This window comes from Macaca mulatta, chromosome 1, assembly GCF_049350105.2.
Source record: "Macaca mulatta isolate MMU2019108-1 chromosome 1, T2T-MMU8v2.0, whole genome shotgun sequence".
Classification (NCBI taxonomy): domain Eukaryota; kingdom Metazoa; phylum Chordata; class Mammalia; order Primates; family Cercopithecidae; genus Macaca; species Macaca mulatta.
Window position 1 is genome coordinate 186,273,284 of NC_133406.1, and position 20,313 is coordinate 186,293,596.

The 20,313-nt window shown below is 50.4% G+C and overlaps 1 protein-coding gene and 1 long non-coding RNA gene across 31 annotated transcripts in view; both read left to right on the forward strand.

The window, feature by feature from the left end:
- Positions 1 to 20,313, forward strand: part of SSBP3 (single stranded DNA binding protein 3) — a 182,121-nt gene that overhangs the window by 72,419 nt on the left and 89,389 nt on the right.
- Positions 13,891 to 18,237, forward strand: LOC144333261 (uncharacterized). The gene is made up of 3 exons (XR_013401820.1): positions 13,891 to 14,028; positions 15,665 to 16,698; positions 16,766 to 18,237. It is a non-coding gene; the product is annotated as an uncharacterized LOC144333261 (long non-coding RNA).

Sequence of the window (20,313 nt, forward strand, 5' to 3'; positions counted from 1 at the left end):
CAGAGTGCTTGAATTACCGGATTGTGCGTGCCTCCCTGGCTCCTGAGGACAGGCAGAAGTGAGCCTTGCACCTTGTTGGGCCTCTCAGGGTCTCAGGGAGGGTTCCTTGAATCAATGTGTTTGGGCACAGGGGAGATAGACTTTAAATGTTGTGAAACTCCGGGGCCCATGGCAGCCCGTGGTGTCTGGCCGGACACATGATCTTCAGCCCTAGCTTTAAATCAGCCTCTGTCTCCTGCTATCTCTGCCAGCCACGCAGGGCAGATTGCATGAGGGTTCTTGACGTGGATCACAGTTGCCGGGACCCAGCGTCTGGAAGGTGGTTTTTGCCTCTTCTCTCCTTTTTCTTTGCACACTTATGTGCAAGGGCCTTTTGTTCCCAGAAATGCAGCTTTCTCAGTCCCCATCCTAGAAACATTGTCGGAATGTAATAAATCTGATTCTGTTTATGTTGAAGAAATGAAACATATTGCTCTCCGAGGAGGAATGCAGTGGAGGCCTTGAACAGGGCTATGTTTATGACAACAGTTTGCACATGTGGCTTGATTTTTGAAAGCGTAGTGTTCTGCCCCTCTTGATGGGATTCTGGTAACAAGAGCTGATTCTTGTGTCCGGGTGTTGGGCAAACAAAGGGCAGAGCTGGCTGAGGCCCTCACAGCTGTGGCTGTTACCTTAGTTCTGAGAGCTTGGCTCCTCTAGGCCCTTGTCCTTTCCTGGGGGTTGCAGCTCTTCCCGGGGCAGTCACTCTGCTGCTTGAGTCAGAGCTTATTAGTTCAGCCTCCTGTTCCCATTTCCAGGTCCAAAACAACAGGATGAAATTTAATAGGCATAAATGTAAAGTCCTACAATGTGGGTTCAAAAAACTCAACTTCACAGGCACAGGATGAAGAAGATTCATTTGAACGGCGAGTGAGAAAGTGGCCCTTGAATGTAGCTGACAGTCGGCTCTGTGTGGCAGCAGTTGGCCATCACTTAAAGAGAGTAATACAGGCTCGCTGCACAGGTATCATGTCCGCAAGGAGAAAGATGATGTTGTTATTGTTAATAATTCATCCTAATAGCTAGGTGCTTTACATGCATTATCCTTCCATTCTTAAAACCATCCTTTGAGGTAGGTCATATGATCCTCCTATTTTGGAAGAGGAGACCCTGGCTTGGAGAGGTTAAGTTACTTGACCAATGTTAAACTGCAAGAAAGTGGCAGAACCAACTGCAATCCAAGTCCGACTCAGAGCCTGTGCCACTTGGAGCTAGTGAGTGGGTTCGTAGATGGTAGAGATTTGGAATGGAGAAACACTGAAGGAAATGACAGCATTTAACTTGCAGGCAGAGTCTTTGTAACATCTGACTTGTATTTTATTTGTTTATTTTTATTATTTATTTGTTTATTGAGACGGAGTTTTGCTCTGTCGCCCAGGCTGGAGTGCAGTGGCCCGATTTCAGCTCACTTCAATCTCCGCCTCTCGGGTTCAAGTGATTCTCCTGCCTCAGCCTTCTGAGTAGCTGGGACTACAGGCACGCACCACCACACCCAGCTAATTTTTGTATTTTTAGTAGAGACGGGGTTTCACCATGTTAGCCAGGATGGTCTCATTCTCTTGACCTCGTGATCTGCCTGCCTCGGCCTCCCAAAGTACTGGGATTACAGGCATGAGCCACCGTGCCTGGCCTATTTTATTTATTTTTGAGAGAGGGTCTTACTCTGTCTCCCAAGCTGGAGTGCAATGGTATGATTACAACTCACTACAGACTTAAACTCCTGGTCTCAAGTGATTCTTCCATCTCAGCCTGCGAGTAGCAGGCAACACATCACCATGCCTGTCTAGTGTTAAAATACTTTATAGAGATGGGATCTTGCTTTGTTTCCCAGGCTGGTCTCAAACTCCTGGGCTTAAGTGATCCTCCTGCCTCAGCTGCTGCAGAAGTTGGGATTACAGGTGCAAGGCTTTGTGCTGGCTACATTTGACTTTTATATGGCCCTCACTGTGTACCTGGCACCATTCTAAACAGTTATATGTATCAACTCCCATTATTATCCCTGTTTTACAGATAGAAAACTGAGACACAGAGAGGGTAAGTCAGTTGCCCAAGATGATACAGCTTATACGTGGCAGAGCTGGGATTCAAACCCAGATATCCTGTCTTGGAGTTCTTTGGTTTTGGTTTTATTACGTAGAAACGGGGTCTCACTATGTTCCCTCAGCCTCCCAAAGTGCTGGGATTTACAGGCGTGGGCCACCATGCCTGGCCTCTTGGAGTTTTTAATTACCAGGCCATGCAGCCTTACGGAGAGTCAGGTGGGTTGGGGTGGTGAGAAATCTAACGGTGTTTTTTGGCAGGATGATGGCTGTCCTGTTTGGATCCAGGACAGAGCTACAGCCTGAGCATGGCTGTATAAATGGGAGAGGCATCTGCTCTCCTGACTCTGCACACCAAATGGCCAGGAATAGGCAGAGGAGGCAGGAGGATGCAGGAGACCATCTTCTCCCCCGAGAGTCTATGAGGTTATGAAAATCCTTTCCGTATTCTGTGGGGTATGCGAGGTCTCCAGGCACACCCACATAGCTGGCTGGCTCCCAGGGCTTTGTTGAGTACAAGGTCAGCTTTCCTGGACATTCCCCACCCCCAAGCAGTGGTGTGTTCAGTGGTGATGGTCCCTGTGGACCACAGGAGGGGAAGTGACCAGGTGTTTGCCAGGTCCAGCCTGGCCCTATTAGGAAGCCCTGGTTGTCAAGCGCAGCAGAACTGCTGACAGTGACACAGGGGAACAATGCTGCGTGGGGAGGAGGCGCGCGCGCGCGCGTGTGTGTATGTTTGCTTATTCCCCTCCTGACCTGAGTGCCAGCAGTGACACACTTTACTTGTCCCTTCTGGTCCCCTGTGGGCACTGAATCTGACTCTCCGATGCGCTTGACGCACTCTCAGGGCCCTCATTGAGCGGCAGCTTTGGCTGTGGGGCAAGGGAGCAAGTCCGTTTTTTTGATCTTTCTCCCTAAGCCAGGGCAGACAGAGGGACGGACACCTTAGGCTTACGTGGCCTTTTTGGAGCTCTTGTCAAGGACTCCTGGGAGCGTGTCACTTCCTTGGCTCTGGTTAGGGAGTGGAGACACAGGGAGGTGAAATGACTTATTAGAGGCCATATAGCTAGCAAATGTGGGCCAAAGCTATAGTCAGGCCCTAGTGACTGGGGTCAGGGGAGTTTGGAAAGATGATCTCTTTAGCCCATCCCTTTCATTTACAGATGAGGCAATGCAGCCAGATGGGCAGCTTTACCTGGCGGAGGCGTTCGAGGTGGCTGGGACTAGACTCAGGTCTCCTGGCTCCAAATCCCACATCCTCTCCTCCACACTCCCACCCCTCCCAGCAGCTCCCTGCTCCACTTTTAGTTTCCTTGGATCTCATTTCTTGTTGTTGCCTCTCCTGTAGGGCTGATGCATGTATCTGTGACTGCCACATGGGAGTCCTTTCACCTACTGCTCCTGCCACCTTTCTTGGTTGCCAATATCTGATTATCCTATTTGCCACCCCCCTTGCCTCCTGGGAGCTAGTAGCAACAGCTGGAACTGAGGGGAAGGCTCACAGGCTTTGGCTGGGCAGCCTGGAATCCACTCTCAGCCCTTCACCTAGGAGCTGTGCGACCATGGGCAAGTCCTTCGACCTTTCTGAGCCCTGGTTTCTCATCTGGGAGATAAGATGATTTGGACTAGATAACCTCCAGTGACCTTGCAGCCCTGCACAGGCCTGTGGCTGGTGATTTTCATGAAAGGGAGCAAGAGCCACATTGACCTGTTGTTGGAGGCTCTTGGGAAGGGCAGATGACGTGGACTGGTGGGAAAGACCCTGTGTTCGGAGGCTCAGGCATGCATTTCCAGCTCTGCCTTCACCAGAGAACAGTTGCCTTGGCTGTGGGTGCCGGCGGGCAGTTGGGGCAAGGGACCACCCTCCTTGTCACCTCTCTGCCACTTCCTTTGCACCGATGCTGGGAGCACAGACATTGCTCTTCCTTTTTGGTGACCATCCAGGGTAGAGAGGTTGCTGGTGAGTGTGTGAGTGGCAGGCTTCGCCAGCTGACCAGCGTGTTGCAGGGCAGGGGTGATAGCCGGGCACAGGCAAACGCCAAATCCTGTGTCATGTAAGAGGAACCCCAGCCCTGTTTTTGGGCCTGCGAGATCTTATGCACAGTAGGTCACAGGTATGATGTGGAGGGAGAGGCATCAGAGCAGAACCAGAAGCCTCTCTTTGTCGCTGTCTTCAGTCTTGCTATTGTGTTGGCTGTATACATGGTTTTCATTCTTGGGTTTTTGTCTTGGCTGTGAAGTGGCACTATTTTCTGAACTAACCCTGTTTCATGTAACCCGAACCCAAGTATCTGGACGTGAAGGGCAAGCCTTTTCTTCCTCTTCCTTAACCAAGGATATCCGAGACTGTAGCATCTGGAAGTGGTTGGGCATCTGGTCTGAGGGAGTGTGTGCGTGCATGCACACACTTCTGTAATACAGAGTGCCTGTGTCCAGACAATGCGCCTTTGTCTCTCTAGCCAGGCATGTACCTGTGCTGCTTTCTATATAGAGGACATTACTTGCAGAGGTTATTATATCCAGGCGTATGTGTGTGTGGCATACACATGTATAAACCTTTATTTCTACTTGGAAGAAGGAAATTTTCAAGGGCTTTATGTGTGCAGAAGCGTTTGCAGTGATGGATGTTGATGTATTTTTCTTTACAAAGTGTAATAAGCCATTTAACAGTGCCTTCAGTGGCTGTCATTAGCCATTTCTTCATTACTTCCAGGCTCTGCCGAATCATACATTGGGGGACCCCTGCTCCCTGGCACCAGGAGAAGTGATCTGCACTCATGCTGGCATGCTCAGGAGATGGCATGGACTTCAGGATGGCCTGCGTTGGCAATCTGTTAAGGGTGTCTCTTTGCTGCCTGGTTTTGACATGGGTGGGATCCTGTCCTGAGAGATTTCTGGGCTGGTTATATCCTTGAGAGTTAGGCTCTGAAAGCGATTTTTTTGACTGCACAAGGTTGGAGTGTTGAGATTTGGGCTGTGTCAGCAGGTAGAGCCTGTGTCCTCACCTTGCGGGTGACAGGCAGACGTTGCTGAGTACTTCCATCAGAGGGATGTGCATGAGGAACCTAGGATGGACTGATAGTGGGGACGGACTGCTGTGAACAAAGGGGTCGCCCTTGCTCTGGTTTGTCCTCAGGGACTGCTAGCCAATGGATTCATAATAGAATTTTACACTCAATGCCAGAAAGAACTTGGTGTAGCCATAAGGATGAATAAAATGGGAATGGACGGCCGTGGAGGTGGGGGGGGTCCAGGCCAGGTGATTCCTTGGGCACAGTATTTGCTCCTCCCTGAACCACTACTTGAGCCTCTGTTAAGGAAGGCCATTCATGCCTCCTTCTTGGTCACCAGCAGTCCTCATGTGCCCGGAACCAGTGCCTTTTGGGGTAGCCCTCCCTCCTCGCTGGTGGTAATTAACGTTGATTGATTTTTGCTTGTTTTTCTGTTTGGCCTGGGTTTCTTTCTGGCTTAGGTTAATTTTCAGGCCTGCCTTCTCTGCTTTGGGGGCTGCCTGTGGGGGAATCTGTTTTGTTCTTGGGCTCAAGACTCTTGTGTGTATGTATTTGGGGACCATATAATATCCCAACCAGGATACTTTTAAAACCAGGCGGTGCTATTCATCGGTATGGTGGGGCACCAGGTGTGAATGTGCAAAGTCTGGGATGCGTGGTCTCCTTGGTGTATGTTGGAGGCTCTCCTTCCAGCTACCGGGTATTGACCAAAATCTACCCAAAGAGCAGTGCAGTGTTCCTCTCTCCTCCCTACTCCAGCCCTAGCAGCCCAAGATGGATTGTGGGGTGAGAAGGACAGCCAACCAGGGCTGTCCCCTCCCCCAGTTCTCAGGGAGGGTCGCGGCTGGACCGCTGTTTTGTGTTGAACATTTGCTGCCATGGCATCCAGATTCCCAAGAAGCTGGGGGCTCCCTGCCTGTGATTGTGTAACTTGGAACAGTTGATGGGGGGAGGGAGATCCTTGAATTAGATCAGAAAAATGTCGTTTTCTGGTGACCCCTTGCAGAGCCTATGGTCTCCTTGAAGCTTGCTCACCTCCCCTATAGCCTGGGGCCCTGGACCAAGCAGGGACAGGTGGCAGAGGCCTGATAGCGGACCCTCTTGTTGTTGTGAGCCCCAGCCTGGCAGGCCATCCTGCTTCCTCCCAGTACATAACTCAGTATTGATTGTGCAGGAGGCTGGAACTGTCACATGCAGTAATCCTTGCTTCGCAGCAGGCATGCTCCTTGAAGGAAGAAAGGAAGAGGTTTTGTCCCTGATCTAACATGCCTTTAAAAATGCACCTTGATTTAAGATTCAGCTTTTTGCAGCATATTTTAAAATGTCAGAAAGATAAATATGCAGCCTTCTTAATGTGTCTGCCTTGAACAGCCCTTTAAAAAAAAGTATATCATTTATCCTCAGGGTCACAGGCTGTTTGCCTCCCTCCCCGCCTCCTTCCCTGCCTTTGATGGTCTATCCACCTCTTCTGGGAGCTGAGTTTTGGTGGGGGGAGAGGGATAGACCCAAACCCCATTCCTTCCAGAAGTCCAGGAGATGCATTTCTTTTCTCAGTTTTGAGGCTGGTCAAGAAAGCCGTACAGAGTTTCTAGAATATTATTTGGAACTTTGCAAAACAGGCAGGATCTAGGTACCCTTCAGGGGCATCCTTCTCATTTCCTACAAAATCCCACTAACCAGAAGATGAAGAGGAGGAGAATGCACACACCAACCCCTGCTCTCCTGGACAGGCAGGCACTGGCTCCCCGTTCCACTGTCATGTGGAGGAAGTAGGGCCTGGTGCGTTTCTGATGCGGTGCCTGTGACCAGAGCTTCATTTCCAAGGTTGGGGTAGTGGTCCCTTCTCAGCTTCGTTAAGGTCCCGGTAGGTGTTGGGTTACAGGTAAGGGAGATGCCACTGGAGAGGGAATCGGGTCTGTGGGGTTGTCATTGTGTGTAGCTTTTATAAAGGCGCCTTGGCAACATGGCTGTAGATGCTTCTCCCAGAAGGAATTGGAGGAACCCCCGCCAGGGTTTTTCAAGATGTGAGTGAAGATGTCAAAACACCATTAGGCTGATTGAGGAACTCAGAAACTCTGGTGGACAAGGTAGCATGGAGCCTGAGCGAGAACTGCTGGGAGAGCTGGTGTGATGAGGCAGTCACACATGGTGAGGCCTGGGCTAGCCTCTGTGAGTATGTAGACGAGGACCTGGAGGCCCAGAGAGGGTGGTGACTTGGCAAGGTCACACAGCAGATCAGCAATAGAGCCAGGACCAGAGCCCTGCCAGATAGTTCTTCTGACCAGAAGCTTTTTGTCATCTCAGCCTCCTGCCTCAGGTGGGCCGTGCTGGCGACTCAACCGTCCTGATTTTAGCACGTGAACACCTCGCTCAGGCAGGGTTGTGCGTGTGTTCCTTGTTGTGAACACACTGGACCATGTGGTCCTTGCCTCTGGCTCATTGTTCGCTGCAGGCCCTGTTGCTCTCAGAGAGAGAGGATGGGAGATGAGGAGCGCCTCCCTGCATGTGACTGCCTGGGTATGAGGTCAAGGCGGCTATGGCATGACTCCAGGGTACAAGCCCCCATTCTCCCTCCCACTCTCTAGAGTCGCCCTTCCTCTTCCCTATAAACCATTTTGAGGATCGTAACATTTATCATGAGCTTTATTATGGGAGACTCTTCTTCGTGTTTAAAAATAAACGCTGGCTTACGGAACTATATTTGGTATATGGAAGTCGTTTGCATGTAAATGTGCTTAAAGGACAACTGCTTTATTTAAGATGCAGAGTGAGCCCCAGCTAGAGGGGCCTGGGATGGGGGAGGGGACGGGACCCAGGGGTCTGCCTGGCTGCGGACAGTTGACTGTAACCCACAGTCCTGTTGAATCTGTCGTTCTTCTCCCTGGGGACAATTGCAAAACGGGATAACTGGTACTTAAAAATTCGTAGAAAATGTTTCTTATTACAACGTCATAATTGTTATGACTCAGAAAAGTAGAATTGCCTTTCCACTATGCCTGTCTGCCCTCACTTTTGTTGCCTACTGAGTCCTCAGCAGCAGCTGCAGAATCATTAAAGAGAGAGAGAGAGAGAGAGAAAGAGAGAGAGAGAGAGACAGGGAAAGAAAGAAAGAAATCCAGGGCGATGCTTTATTTATGTTAACGGCTACATTTGACTTGAAAATTCTGTCCCTTGAGCCTTGAGGTCAGCACATTACAGAGTGATTGATGGCTGTCAGGAGCGGGCAGGGCGGCAGATTGCAGAGGGGGAAGTGGACAGATGATGCCATGGCTTTCCGGGGGCTTAGCAGATCCCAGGCCTTGAAAGGAACATGATGGAAAACAAAAGCAGATGGAGAACTCTGCTTTGGCCCTTACCTGTTTTCTTTCTTTCTTTCCTTTTCTTTTCTTTCTTTCTCTCTCTCTGTCTTCCTTCCTTCCTTCCTTCCTTCCTTCCTTCCTTCCTTCCTTCCTTCCTTCCTTCCTTCCTTCCTTCCTTCTCTTTCTTTTTTTCTGTCTCTCTCTTTCTTTCCTTCTTCCTTCCTTCCTTCCTTCCTTCTTTTTTTCCTTTTCCCTCTCTTTCCTGTTGAGCATTAGGAAGTGGGGGAAGGGCATCCTGCACCCTCAGAGCACCCCAGAATGTGTCCCTTTTGGGTGTGGCACTAGGGTAAGATCCGAGAGAGGCTGGGCCCAAGATGAGGCACCCCTAATCCCAAGTGCCTGAGTTACTGCTTAGAAACCAGGAGGCCCAGCTCTGCCCTGGCATTGCCTGTCCTTGAAATCCCCAGAAACATCTTGGGCACCCCCCCACCTCCTTGGCCCCATTTCCTAGGTCCGCAAACCAAACAGGGAGGACCAACTCTGGGCTCTTATAAATTGTTCCTGCCTTATGGCCTGCGCTACTTAGGATTATATTTCCACAGGGCTTTCTGGCTAATCCTTGTGTATTTTCAGTGGTGGAAACAAATGGTATCGGACCCACAGGCCTGTTTACAGATGGGGAGACACGGAAATGATGGAAGAGCTTTGAATTTTAAACATTAGCTAATGAAATTGCAGACGGGCAATGGGTGGAACAGCCTGGGTATTCCCATGAAACACTTATTAGAGTCAGAACGCGCTGGGGTCGGCCATGAGGGAGAAAGGCAGGCCTGGCTCGCGTGTGTGCACCACAGACATTTATGGTGCCCTTTCCTGGTGCCCGGAGCTGTGTCAAAGAAGAGCTTTGAATCCTGCCCAGGGTGTCCCAGCCTGGCTAAATATACAATAAGCTTGGGGCAGAGGAGCAGTTTGGCTGGCGGGACCTTTCTGCACAGAGGAGCTGGTATCTGCAGAGTTGGAGGAGATACCAAACCAGGCTTGGAAGGAAAAGGAGGCTGACCTGGCTGCAAAGAGGAAGGGATGCGGGAGGGTATTCCGGGCAGATGCTAGAGAAGCTGGAGGTGAGGCTAGAGTTCGGTGTCCCCTGGAATGGGCATGATGGTGGGGGCTGGAATTCGTCATTTCCTTTGCTTCTGCCTCCCCGTCTTGTTGCTGCACTGTGTGCAGTTGTTTCAGAGATGGGACTGGCTGTTCATTCATCCGCTAATTGTTTTGATAAGAGACTCTAATTATCCACTGCGATCATCAGATTACCCTGAGCTCCAGGAGGGAGATTTGAGAGTTTGAGCTGCGGCTGCTGCTGCCATCAGCACCACTATCCCTGCTAAAAGGAACCTGCTCTTATACCTTGGCCTCTGTGCCTGCTTCCGGCCGGTGCTTACTAAGCCAGCACATGAAGGTGTGACAGGCTGCTGGTTGGAGGGGGGCGGGGGGCGGGGGCTGCCTGTGAAATCCACCCGAGAGTACAATCCCCTGATGTCAAGCAGGATTTTCCCTTTGATTATCTTTGCCACTGTGTTAAGTCCGCAGATAAGAGGTTTGGTTCTAGGGATTTCAAAATAAGGAGAGGAGTGTGGAGGACACCAGAGAAAAACAGTAACGCCTCTAATGAATTGACATCAGCAGTCGAGACAAATTCAAAATCCTTTTTGAACTGTTTGATTAAGTTCTACTTACATGTGATTTTAGTATAAAGAGAGCAATAGGCAAAAAACAACCGGGAAGGCAGATTATAAATTAATCCAATAATTGAATCCCCCAGCAAAGGTAATGGGGAATGATGGCGTCGTAATTGATCTGATACAGAGTTTTACATCAGCAAGAGTTACAAAATAAGGGAGTCTTTCATCTTGGGAGGACTGATTGTGATTGGATATGTTGCATCTTAAAGCCTTGGCCCTTGGAAAGCTTTGGTGTGGCATGTTTGACCTTTTCCCCACCTTCCACTCCTGTCTTCATTCAGCCACGTCTGTAGATCCAGAAGAGCTGGTGAATCCCATGATACTTGGGCCTAGAGAAGTAAGATTCTGTTTCTGCCTTTTCCTAGTGAGATCAGAGGCTCACAAACCATCTTGTTGGTTAACATGGTTCTCAGAGGAAAGGGCAGCTAGGCTGTGGGGTCTGGCTGGGATTTAGAGGAGTGGGCAGAAATGGAGCTATAATGCTGAAAGGCACTGGGCGCTCAGTGCTGGAGTGACTCGTGCTGGGATGAGGTCCTGGGCCCAGACACTCGGCTGCTCCATTTTTCCGTTTATAAAATGGAACTGCAGTAGATGATATCAAAGTTCCCTTTTGGCTCTACTCTCTTAGTTTGTTTATTCTTAGACCCCATTTTCCCGCCAAAGCAGAAAGCCAGAGAACGTAGGTCCAGCTCCCTGCTCCCCAGTGCTGGCTGCCACAGGCTGCGCCTTCTCCTCTTGGTAATGCAGAGCGGCTTTCTGCCTGGCTCTCTCCCATTGTCTTCACATTTGGGGCTCAGCTAGCCTGGAAGTTTGGCAACATGTCAGGCCGTATATCTTGAAAACCGCCCTCCAGAAACCACCTCGTTTAGCAGATTTACCGACGTATTGGACCTGCCTGTTCTCAGGGGCCAGCGTACTAAATCACAGCGGGGCCACTGGGCTTGGATGCCTTGACGCAGAACTTTTCAAAAAATTTCAAGCAGGATATATCACTGCCCCATTAACTCCCTGCCATTAATCTACTCCTAAAAACCTGGAGTTTTCCCAAAAGGACTGGAATGGGGTGAAAAACGGACCCATTTGGTAAATTCTGTAAATCAGGCTGGCCTTCTCTCCTCGGCCACTCCGGCCTTGGTGATGGGTTGCTGTGTGGGAGGGTAGAGCTGCAGCCTTCCAAGCTTTCGAGGGAGCGTCCCCAGGACGGATGTCAGTCTTAAGGGGCTGCTGTTCTGTATCCTGCTCTGGCCTGTGGGGTCACTGAGTGAAGTGTTCTCTAGGGGTGTGGGGGTGGGGACTGTCGTCAGGAAGAGCTGCAGAGAATGCAGCCGGCTTCTTGATGGCACGGAAGCTGAGCCTGGTGCTGGGGCTGTGCCAAGGACTGTCTGGAAGGGACCAACCCCTTGCCTGACTTTTCTGATTGCCAAGAGGGATTTTGTTGTAAAGGGGCTTTGTCTGCAGCCCTGAAGACTGTTGAAAGAGTCCATCCCCACTTGTGATTTCTGTGACTGGAAGGCTTTCTCCTTTTGGAAGAAGATGCTGTCCAGGAGCTGGTTGGAGCCCACCCAGCAAACCTGGATTTGAAATGCCAGTGTTCCTCGCTCACTAACCTCAGGAATACAGGCAACATGCTTAACCTCTGGGCTCCTTAATTCCGCACCTATAAAATGGGGATAAAACACATTCTCCAAGGATGCTTGAGGATTAAATGAGATAATTCTTGTAAAATGCTTAGGATAATACTTAGTGCAATGCTGGCATTCTATAAATGATACTCAGTAAATCTCCTCTGGGGAGACACATAGGATACCTGCTGCACTCTGCGTGTACATCCTGCTCAGGTGGGCCTGTGCTAGCTTGAAGGAGGAAGACCCTCTTTTTTGCTCGTTCCCTATTTCCCTCCACTACCACCCAGTCTTTGCAGCCTCACTTTTGTGGTAGAGTCAGACAGTCTCTGGGGCAGAGCCTTCCTCTGCTTCTTCTGGGTGAGTCCATTCCACCTCCAGATAGGTGGGAATTCAGCTGTCATTGGAATCCAGGCTTTTGCAATCCAAGGCTGAGCTTTGCCCCCAAGCACCCGCATCCACCCACACCTCTGTTGGCCTTCTCCCGGCCCTTCACTTGCCTGAAGGCAGATAGCATGGTGAGGTGAGGCCAAGAGCAGTCCTTACCTGCCTGTTGGGACAGGGTCTGATGAGCAGGCCGGGACAGGAGGCTGGAGCAGCACCTCCTCCCAGGAAGATGGGGAGCCTCTTTCCAGCAGGACGCCTGGCGTCCTGCCCTGCTGGAGGAACTGGTTTCCAGGGCCTGACTCCCAGCCCCACCTGCTGGAGGGGTCTTGGGATTCGAGAAGCCTGAGAGCAGAGGTCTTGCCTGTTTCCTGGAGTGATTTACTTTTCTCCCCACTTACAGTAAAAGTATCTGTTACCTTGTGCATCTTCTGGCCTTTACAACACTGATGAAGTCCTGGAAGAAGAATTGGGGGTTAAATTATTTTTCTTTCCCCACTGAAGAGTAGTCAAATGTTCTGGGAGCTTCATTGACTTGCTTAAGGGTTGCCCATTGATTCTTTGAGCTGGAAACTGGGAGATTGAAGGGCCCTGTACCTTCTCACTTCAGGAAGGTCCAAATAAACTCAGAAAGGTATTTCTGCCTTGTCTTTGTTCTGGAGGTTTGGAGTCTCAGCTCCTGAGTTCCCTTGAAAATCATAGGTCAGAGTTCAGTGAACAGACCCCTGGAGTACAAGTTACTATTTGTCAGTATTGTCCTGGGACAATTACGGCTTTTTATTCCCAGCCCCCTTGTAAGTGCCTGGGGCAGTTCGAGGGCAACCAGTGATTGTATGGGTTCCTGTTTTATGTTGAGTGCTGTGTTGGGACTTTCAAAGGCCACCTGGTAATGCCAGCTGACTTAACACCTGAGGCATAAGTGAATGGATGGTTTTTCCTGAACCTGGGTTGGTTGATTGAGGTGTGGGGGGTTAGGGGGTGGGGAAACAGGTGAGTTGTTGCTTGGAGAGGAGAGTGGGTATTCCTTTTTTTTTTTCTTTTGTCCTTCCTGCAGGGGAGGATCTTGCTTCGTACGTCTCTTTAGCATACATAATGTAGACCCCATATTCCTGCTTGACTATGGCCATTTTCACATGGTATTTGATAGGTGCCATCTTGAATGTGTGTGGCCAGGTACATTATCAGATGTGGCAGTAAGAATGAGCTACATCCTAGATCCTGGAGGGGATTGCCTCCTGGCCCAAGAACTCCCAAAACGTTCTGATGTGTGGTGGGCACACATCAGAGAAGGCTGGCCATTGTCTCTGTTGGTGGCTATTGGCCGTGGCTGTTCACCTCTCACACATCTCAACCCACTGAAGCCTCTGCTACAGTGCTACAAAACTTCACCAGCAGTGCTGCAGTGGATCGCTGATGCCTCAAATCCACAGGTGTCTTTAGTCCTTGTCAGCCCTGTTTACTGCCTGATTCTGTGTCTTCCTTTCTCCTGCCTGGTCAGCCTTTCCCAGCAGCCGGGAGGGACAAGAGAAATCGTGGAGACTTGTGAGAAACCAGATCCTTCTTGTACAGTGGTGTCATAAATGACATGAAAGGCTGGAACCGGGGCCACCACTGTGCCCCTCCCACTTCCCACCTGCAGCCTTTGATGTCTGGTAGACCTACTCATTTTCCAGTCCTGAAGCTTTGGAAGGGCAGGGCTGAGCAGAGTGCATCCTATTTTCCAGCCCTTCTTCCAACCAGCTTTCAGGGTTTTGTTTTTTTTTTTTTTTTTTTTTTTTTTTTTGAGACGGAGTCTCGCTCTGTCGCCCAGGCTGGAGTGCAGGGGCCGGATCTCGGCTCACTGCAAGCTCCGCCTCCCGGGTTTACGCCATTCTCCTGCCTCAGCCTCCCAAGTAGCTGGGACTACAGACGCCCTGCCACCTCGCCTGGCTAGTTTTTTGTATTTTTTAGTAGAGACGGGGTTTCACCGTGTTAGCCAGGATGGTCTTGATCTCCTGACCTTGTTATCCGCCCGTCTCGGCCTCCCAAAGTGCTGGGATTACAGGCTTGAGCCACCGCGCCCGGCCTCAGCTTTCAGTTTTTATCTCCAGGCAATCAAGTAGTACTCAAAACATCATGCCTCTACTCATGCTCACTGAACCTCCTTACTTTGTAGGCCAGTGGGCTCAGACCCCACCTCCTTCTCATGGGGGACATTCTGTCCATTTTGAGCCTGGTGGACTTCAGCTCCCTTTTCCCCGTTCTGCTCTTAATTTCCAGAATATCGCATGGAAGACGCTCCAGTGTGTTTGGGTGAGTGATGCTAGTCGGTTGTCCTCGGAGGGCTTACCATCTGCAAATCAGTGAGCTGAAGTACGTGCATTCCTCATTTGATTTGCATGGGAACTCTAGGTTTAGTATCGATTTCCCAGTTTTCCACGGAGAAAGCTGAAGCGCAGTCAGGTTAAGGACTTCCCAGGCCTCTGGCCTGAGAGTTGCCCTACTCTTTTGTGCACACTCACCTAGAAGAGCCTTTGTAGCATTTGTGGAATATTGAGGTAATGCAGTGAGCGCTTTCGGGACGGTAGCAGGGTGTGGTAAAAGGAGCCCTGGGACAGAAGCTAGGGATGGATACCACCCAGCCACCTGACCTCAGGCAAATGACGGCCCCACTCAAGTCCACAGTTTCTTCATCCAGAAACTGAGAGCACTGAGATGAATCCAGCCTGCTGCCAGAGTTCACCGTCTGAAACACACGTCTGGCCACGCTGCACCAGTGCCTGCAGTCTTGAGGGCATTCTCCTGTTCTTCAACGTGAAGCCCGAGTTCTCTGGCTGGGCCCCCAAGGCCCTGTGGGCCAGTGCCATTGTCACAGCGTCCCCTGTCTGTCCAGCATGAACAGAAGGGCTTCCTGGGAGTTCTTGGCTATACCCTGTTCCCTCAGGCCACTGTGCCTGTGCCTGTGCCTGTGCAGTTTCTTCTGCCTGACATGCCCTTTGCTGCTTTTGCTTGCTAGGGGGCCAAGCTTCCCCTTGCAGCCGAGCTCCAGGTTATTTTCCCAGCAAAGCTTTCCTGCCTCCCAGAGCAGAATAAACTGCACCCTTTTTTTGTACTCCTGTTCATTCATTCCACAAATTCACTGGTTGAATGTCAGGCACTGTTCTAGTTGCTGTAGTTTCTGAGAAAGCCCCAGAAGCTTCTGTGTGTGGACTGAAGCTATCTGCTTATCTGCTCTCCTCTTTCTCCTGGTTTCCTTGAAGTCACGGCCTGTGCCTCTGTGTCTGCCCCCAGTTCCTAGCACCTGGATGATGTTCAGCATCTACTTCCTGACCACCTTCCCGCCTCTCAGGACTCTGGCATTAACTTAAAACCTTTCTGGTGGGCAAGTGCGATGGCTCACACCTGTAATCCCAGCACTTTGGGAGGCCGAGGCGGGCGGATCACGAGGTCAGGAGATCGAGACCATCCTGGCTAATACGGTGAAACCCCGTATCTACTAAAAATACAAAAAAATTAGCCAGGCATGGTGGTGGGCACCTGTAGTCCCAGCTACTCGGGAGGCAAAGGGAGGAGAATCGCTTGAACCCGGGAGGTGGAGGTTGCAGTGAGCTGAGAGCGCACCATTGCACTCCAGCCTGGGCAACAGAGCAAGACTCCCTCCATCTCAAAAACAAAAGAAAACAAAAAAGCCTTTTTGGTATAACCTGTCTTTGGCTTCTTTGAAGGCAGATCTCTTCCCTCTGTGCTCTATTTCTTTTTTGAAAAAGAAAGGCCAGCGTCACCATTTCTCATCTCCGAAACTGGCTTTCCTTTCACTTTCATTCAGTGCTTTTCCACCCCTGGAAGTCACTGGCATTTGACTCTTCTGCTAGATTGGAAGTCCCTAGAGGGCAGGGAGACCTCTGATTCACCTCTGAAGTCCTGCTCCCTCTCCAGCCTGGCATGAAGCAGGTACCTGGGGCAGGAATGGATGGCAAGCTGCCTCCTGTTGGTGCATTTCAGAGGGGTCTGGGCACTGAGGGAGCTTTCCTTCTGTCAAATCCTGAAAAATCATGACGTCTATGTAGACAGTGAGTTTGAAACCAGTTTCTCCAGCACTAGTCTTTGTGGTTGCTTCATTCCTCACATGCCTCCCAGGCCACCTGCGTCTTTCAAAGAGAAGAGGCCCACAAAAGAATAATACAAATTTTCTGGAAATACCATGTCTTAGCTGCTTCTTTTTCTTCAGGACTTTTTTTTTTTTTTTTAACCTAATAAATTGATGCAGAACCTGCTTCTGGCCATTTTCCTGCAGGTGGTCATTGTCCCCTTGGAAGGCTGACACCAGCCTGGAAGGTTGATTATTAACAAATTCAGGGAGGGTCTGTGTGGTACAAGCAGGAACACAGAAGGTTGGCTTGCATGAAGGTAGGGGACGTTGAGGACCTTCCCACCTGTGGGGCTGAAAGTGACACTGAGTGGGTAAGGCTGAGTCCTGAGGCACCTGCTGCTTCTGTGTTTGGAAGTTTCCCCTTTAGAGGGGTTTCTGCTTCCCTTCCTTCCCTCAGCACAGGCAGATGTCTTATGTACCTACATAGTGCCAGGTGTAGACCTGGATGGGAGTTGCAGAGCAGGTCACTCTGCAACTCCTACCCAGGTCTACATTGCCAGAGGAGCTTTCCATTTAATGGTGAGAGTAGGGAGAAAGTGACTGTCACTGTGCAAGGGGACATGGGCCCTAGCTCCTAAGTCTGTCTGGCTCATCATTTAGAAGCTGTTTGAGAAGGATGTTAGCTCTTCGCTAAGCCTCGGTTTTCTCATCTGTAGGCTGGGGATAAGGATACTTCCTCACTTCTCTAGGTTATTAGAAGGATTAGAAAGAACACATGTAGAAGCACCTGCAGGTTCCCAGTGCTCAGGGCTGGTTGGTTCTTTGCCCTTCTACTCCGTTGAGCGTGACCTGCTGCAGCCAGTGTGGTGTGGACAGCCTAGAACACTAAGGATTTGGCCAAAGAATCGCAGTGTTTCCAAGCCTCAATTCGCTCATCCATAGAATGGGAATTCCCATTCACTGGGTTGCTGCGGGGGATAGTTAAAATCATAGCTGGGAAAGGTGCCTGGTACATCCTGGGACAGGACGACCTCTTCCCTCCCGTCACTCTCTCACTAAGTTTTAAGGATATTGTAACTGGCATAGGTAAGGCTGGTACAGTGGTATAATAGTCTGGAATATCTTTGTAGTGAGAGGAGGGGGAAGATTCCTAGCTTGGGGTTAGGAGATGTGGAGAGGCTCCTGAGAGGTGATGCCACTTCTTGCATCTGAAGGGGACCTGGGAGAGAAGGCTGCGGACACATTCCTCTCCTGGCAGTCCTGTTCCTTACAGCCTGTGCCTCCAGCTCCTCCACCAGGAGGTGAGACTCGGCAGAGAGCTGCTTGGAAAGCTTTATCCTTCCCCAGCCCCCCAAACTCTGGGGTGTGAAGATGAACTGGTGTAACTATAGCTTGGTGTTTTGGTGTCTGTGAGGAAAGCAGAATTGGCTCAAGCTGCTTTCTCAGTTAAGGGGATTTAAGAAGAAAAAAAAATTTAATCCTACCCTGGTGATCAATCTGACACCTTCCCTTTGAGCCCCAGATGGCTGGTTGGGGTAGAAAGTTGGCCACTGCTGCTGTTAGGGAACGGAATGGTATAGCTGTCTCTCTATATTGAAAATTACGGCTCTCTGTACGCACATGCACATTACATGTATAAAGCATGTTTCCCTGGTTTGGTTTTTTGGAGGGTATTGAAATACTCCCGGAAGGTTCCTGTTGGTTAAATGTCATCCTTGGAGGTGTCACGTGAACACTGCCTGGAACCGTGTTCATTTGCCTTGGTTCAAAGTCTTTACCCACGTCTCCTTGCTCCCACCCCAGGCCTGGAGATGAGGTAGATGGCATAGAAAGAGGATGGAGAGGCCTGGCGCCGTGGCTCACACCTTTAATCCCTCACTTTGGGAGGCTGAAGCAGGTGGATCACCTGAGGTCAGGAGTTCGAGACCAGTCTGGCCAACATGGTGAAACCCTATCTCTACTAAAAATACAAAAATTAGCTGGGTATGGTGGCGGGCACCTGTAATCCCAGCTACTCAGGAGGCGGAGGCAGGAGAATCGCTTGAACCTATGAGGTGGAGGTTGCAGTGAGCCGAAATTGCACCATTGCTCCAGCCTGGGTTACAAGAGCAAGATTCCATCTTAAAAAAAAAAAAAAAAAAAAAAGCAGAAACACACACACACACACACACACACACACAGAATGGAGACACGACCTCACTGTCTTCACTCCTTGAGTACGGCATCCCATCTCTTGTAGACAACTTTAGACATGTTTTGGAAAGTGAAAGGAAAACATTCACTATTATCTGTGTGACTTCTAGACTTGGACAAAACATTGCCCAGATCTACACATTTTTTTTTGTGGTTTGATGCTTTTTTGTTTGATAGACATGTTTATCAATTCATGTCACCAGGCTGGAGTGCAGTGGTGCGACCTCTGCTCACTGCAACCTCTGACTCTTGGGTTCAAGTGATCCTCCCACCTCAGCCTCCCCAGTAGCTGGGATCACAGGCGTCTGCCACCACAGCTGGCTCATTTTTGTATTTTTTGTAGAGACAAGTTTTCACTGTGTTGCCCAGACTGGTCTCAAACTCCTGTGCTCAAGCAATCTGCCTGCCTTGGCCTCCAAAGTGCTGAGATGACAGGTGTGAGTCACCACGGTTGGCCGATGCTTTTTCTTTTGATAAATATGTGTATTATCATTACAGTTTAATGGCCTCATAGGCTTTATTGAATCATTCCCTTAATTGGCGATTCCTTCCTGTCCTCTGCCTCCGCACCCTGCCATTGTACATAACACTGCAGTGAACATCTTTGTCTTTCATTGTGGATGATTTTTGCTATGATCTAAATATTGAGGTCTCCCCAAAATTCACATTGTTGAAACATAATTCTCAGTGTGATAGTATTGAAAGGTGGGTCGTTTGGGGAAATGATTAGGTCATGAGGGCTCCATCCTCATGAATGGAACGAGTGCCCTCCTAAAAAAGGCCAAAGGGATGCCACGTGAGGATGCAGGAAGAAGGTGCCATTTTGGAAGCAGAGCTCAGGCCCTCACCAGACACCGAATTTGTGAGTGCCTTGATCTCAGACTCTCCAGCTCTGGAACTGTCAGCAATACATTTCTATTATTTATAAATTACTCACGTGAAGGCATTTTCTTATAGCAGCAGGAATAGACTAAGACCTCTTCTCTCCTCTTCTCTTCTCTTCTCCTCTCCTCTCCTCTCCTCTCCTCTCCTCTCCTCTCCTCTCCTCTCCTCTCCTCTCCTCTCCTCTCCTCTCCTCTCCTCTCCTCTCCTCTCCTCTCCTCTCCTCTCCTCTCCTCTCCTCTCCTCTCCTCTCCTCTCCTCTCCTCTCCTCTCCTCTCCTCTCCTCTCCTCTCCTCTCCTCTCCTCTCCTCTCCTCTCCTCTCCTCTCCTCTCCTCTCCTCTCCTCTCCTCTCCTCTCCTCTCCTCTCCTCTCCTCTCCTCTCCTCTCCTCTCCTCTCCTCTCCTCTCCTCTCCTCTCCTCTCCTCTCCTCTCCTCTCCTCTCCTCTCCTCTCCTCTCCTCTCCTCTCCTCTCCTCTCCTCTCCTCTCCTCTCCTCTCCTCTCCTCTCCTCTCCTCTCCTCTCCTCTCCTCTCCTCTCCTCTCCTCTCCTCTCCTCTCCTCTCCTCTCCTCTCCTCTCCTCTCCTCTCCTCTCCTCTCCTCTCCTCTCCTCTCCTCTCCTCTCCTCTCCTCTCCTCTCCTCTCCTCTCCTCTCCTCTCCTCTCCTCTCCTCTCCTCTCCTCTCCTCTCCTCTCCTCTCCTCTCCTCTCCTCTCCTCTCCTCTCCTCTCCTCTCCTCTCCTCTCCTCTCCTCTCCTCTCCTCTCCTCTCCTCTCCTCTCCTCTCCTCTCCTCTCCTCTCCTCTCCTCTCCTCTCCTCTCCTCTCCTCTCCTCTCCTCTCCTCTCCTCTCCTCTCCTCTTGTTTTGAGACGGAGTCTCGCTCTGTCGCTCAGGCTAGAGTGCAGGGGCGCGATCTTGGATCACTGTAAGCTCCACCTCCTGAGTTCACACTATTCGCCTCCCGAGCAGCTGGGACCACAGGTGCCAGCCACCACGCCCGGCTGATTTTTTTGTATTTTTAATAGAGATGGGGTTT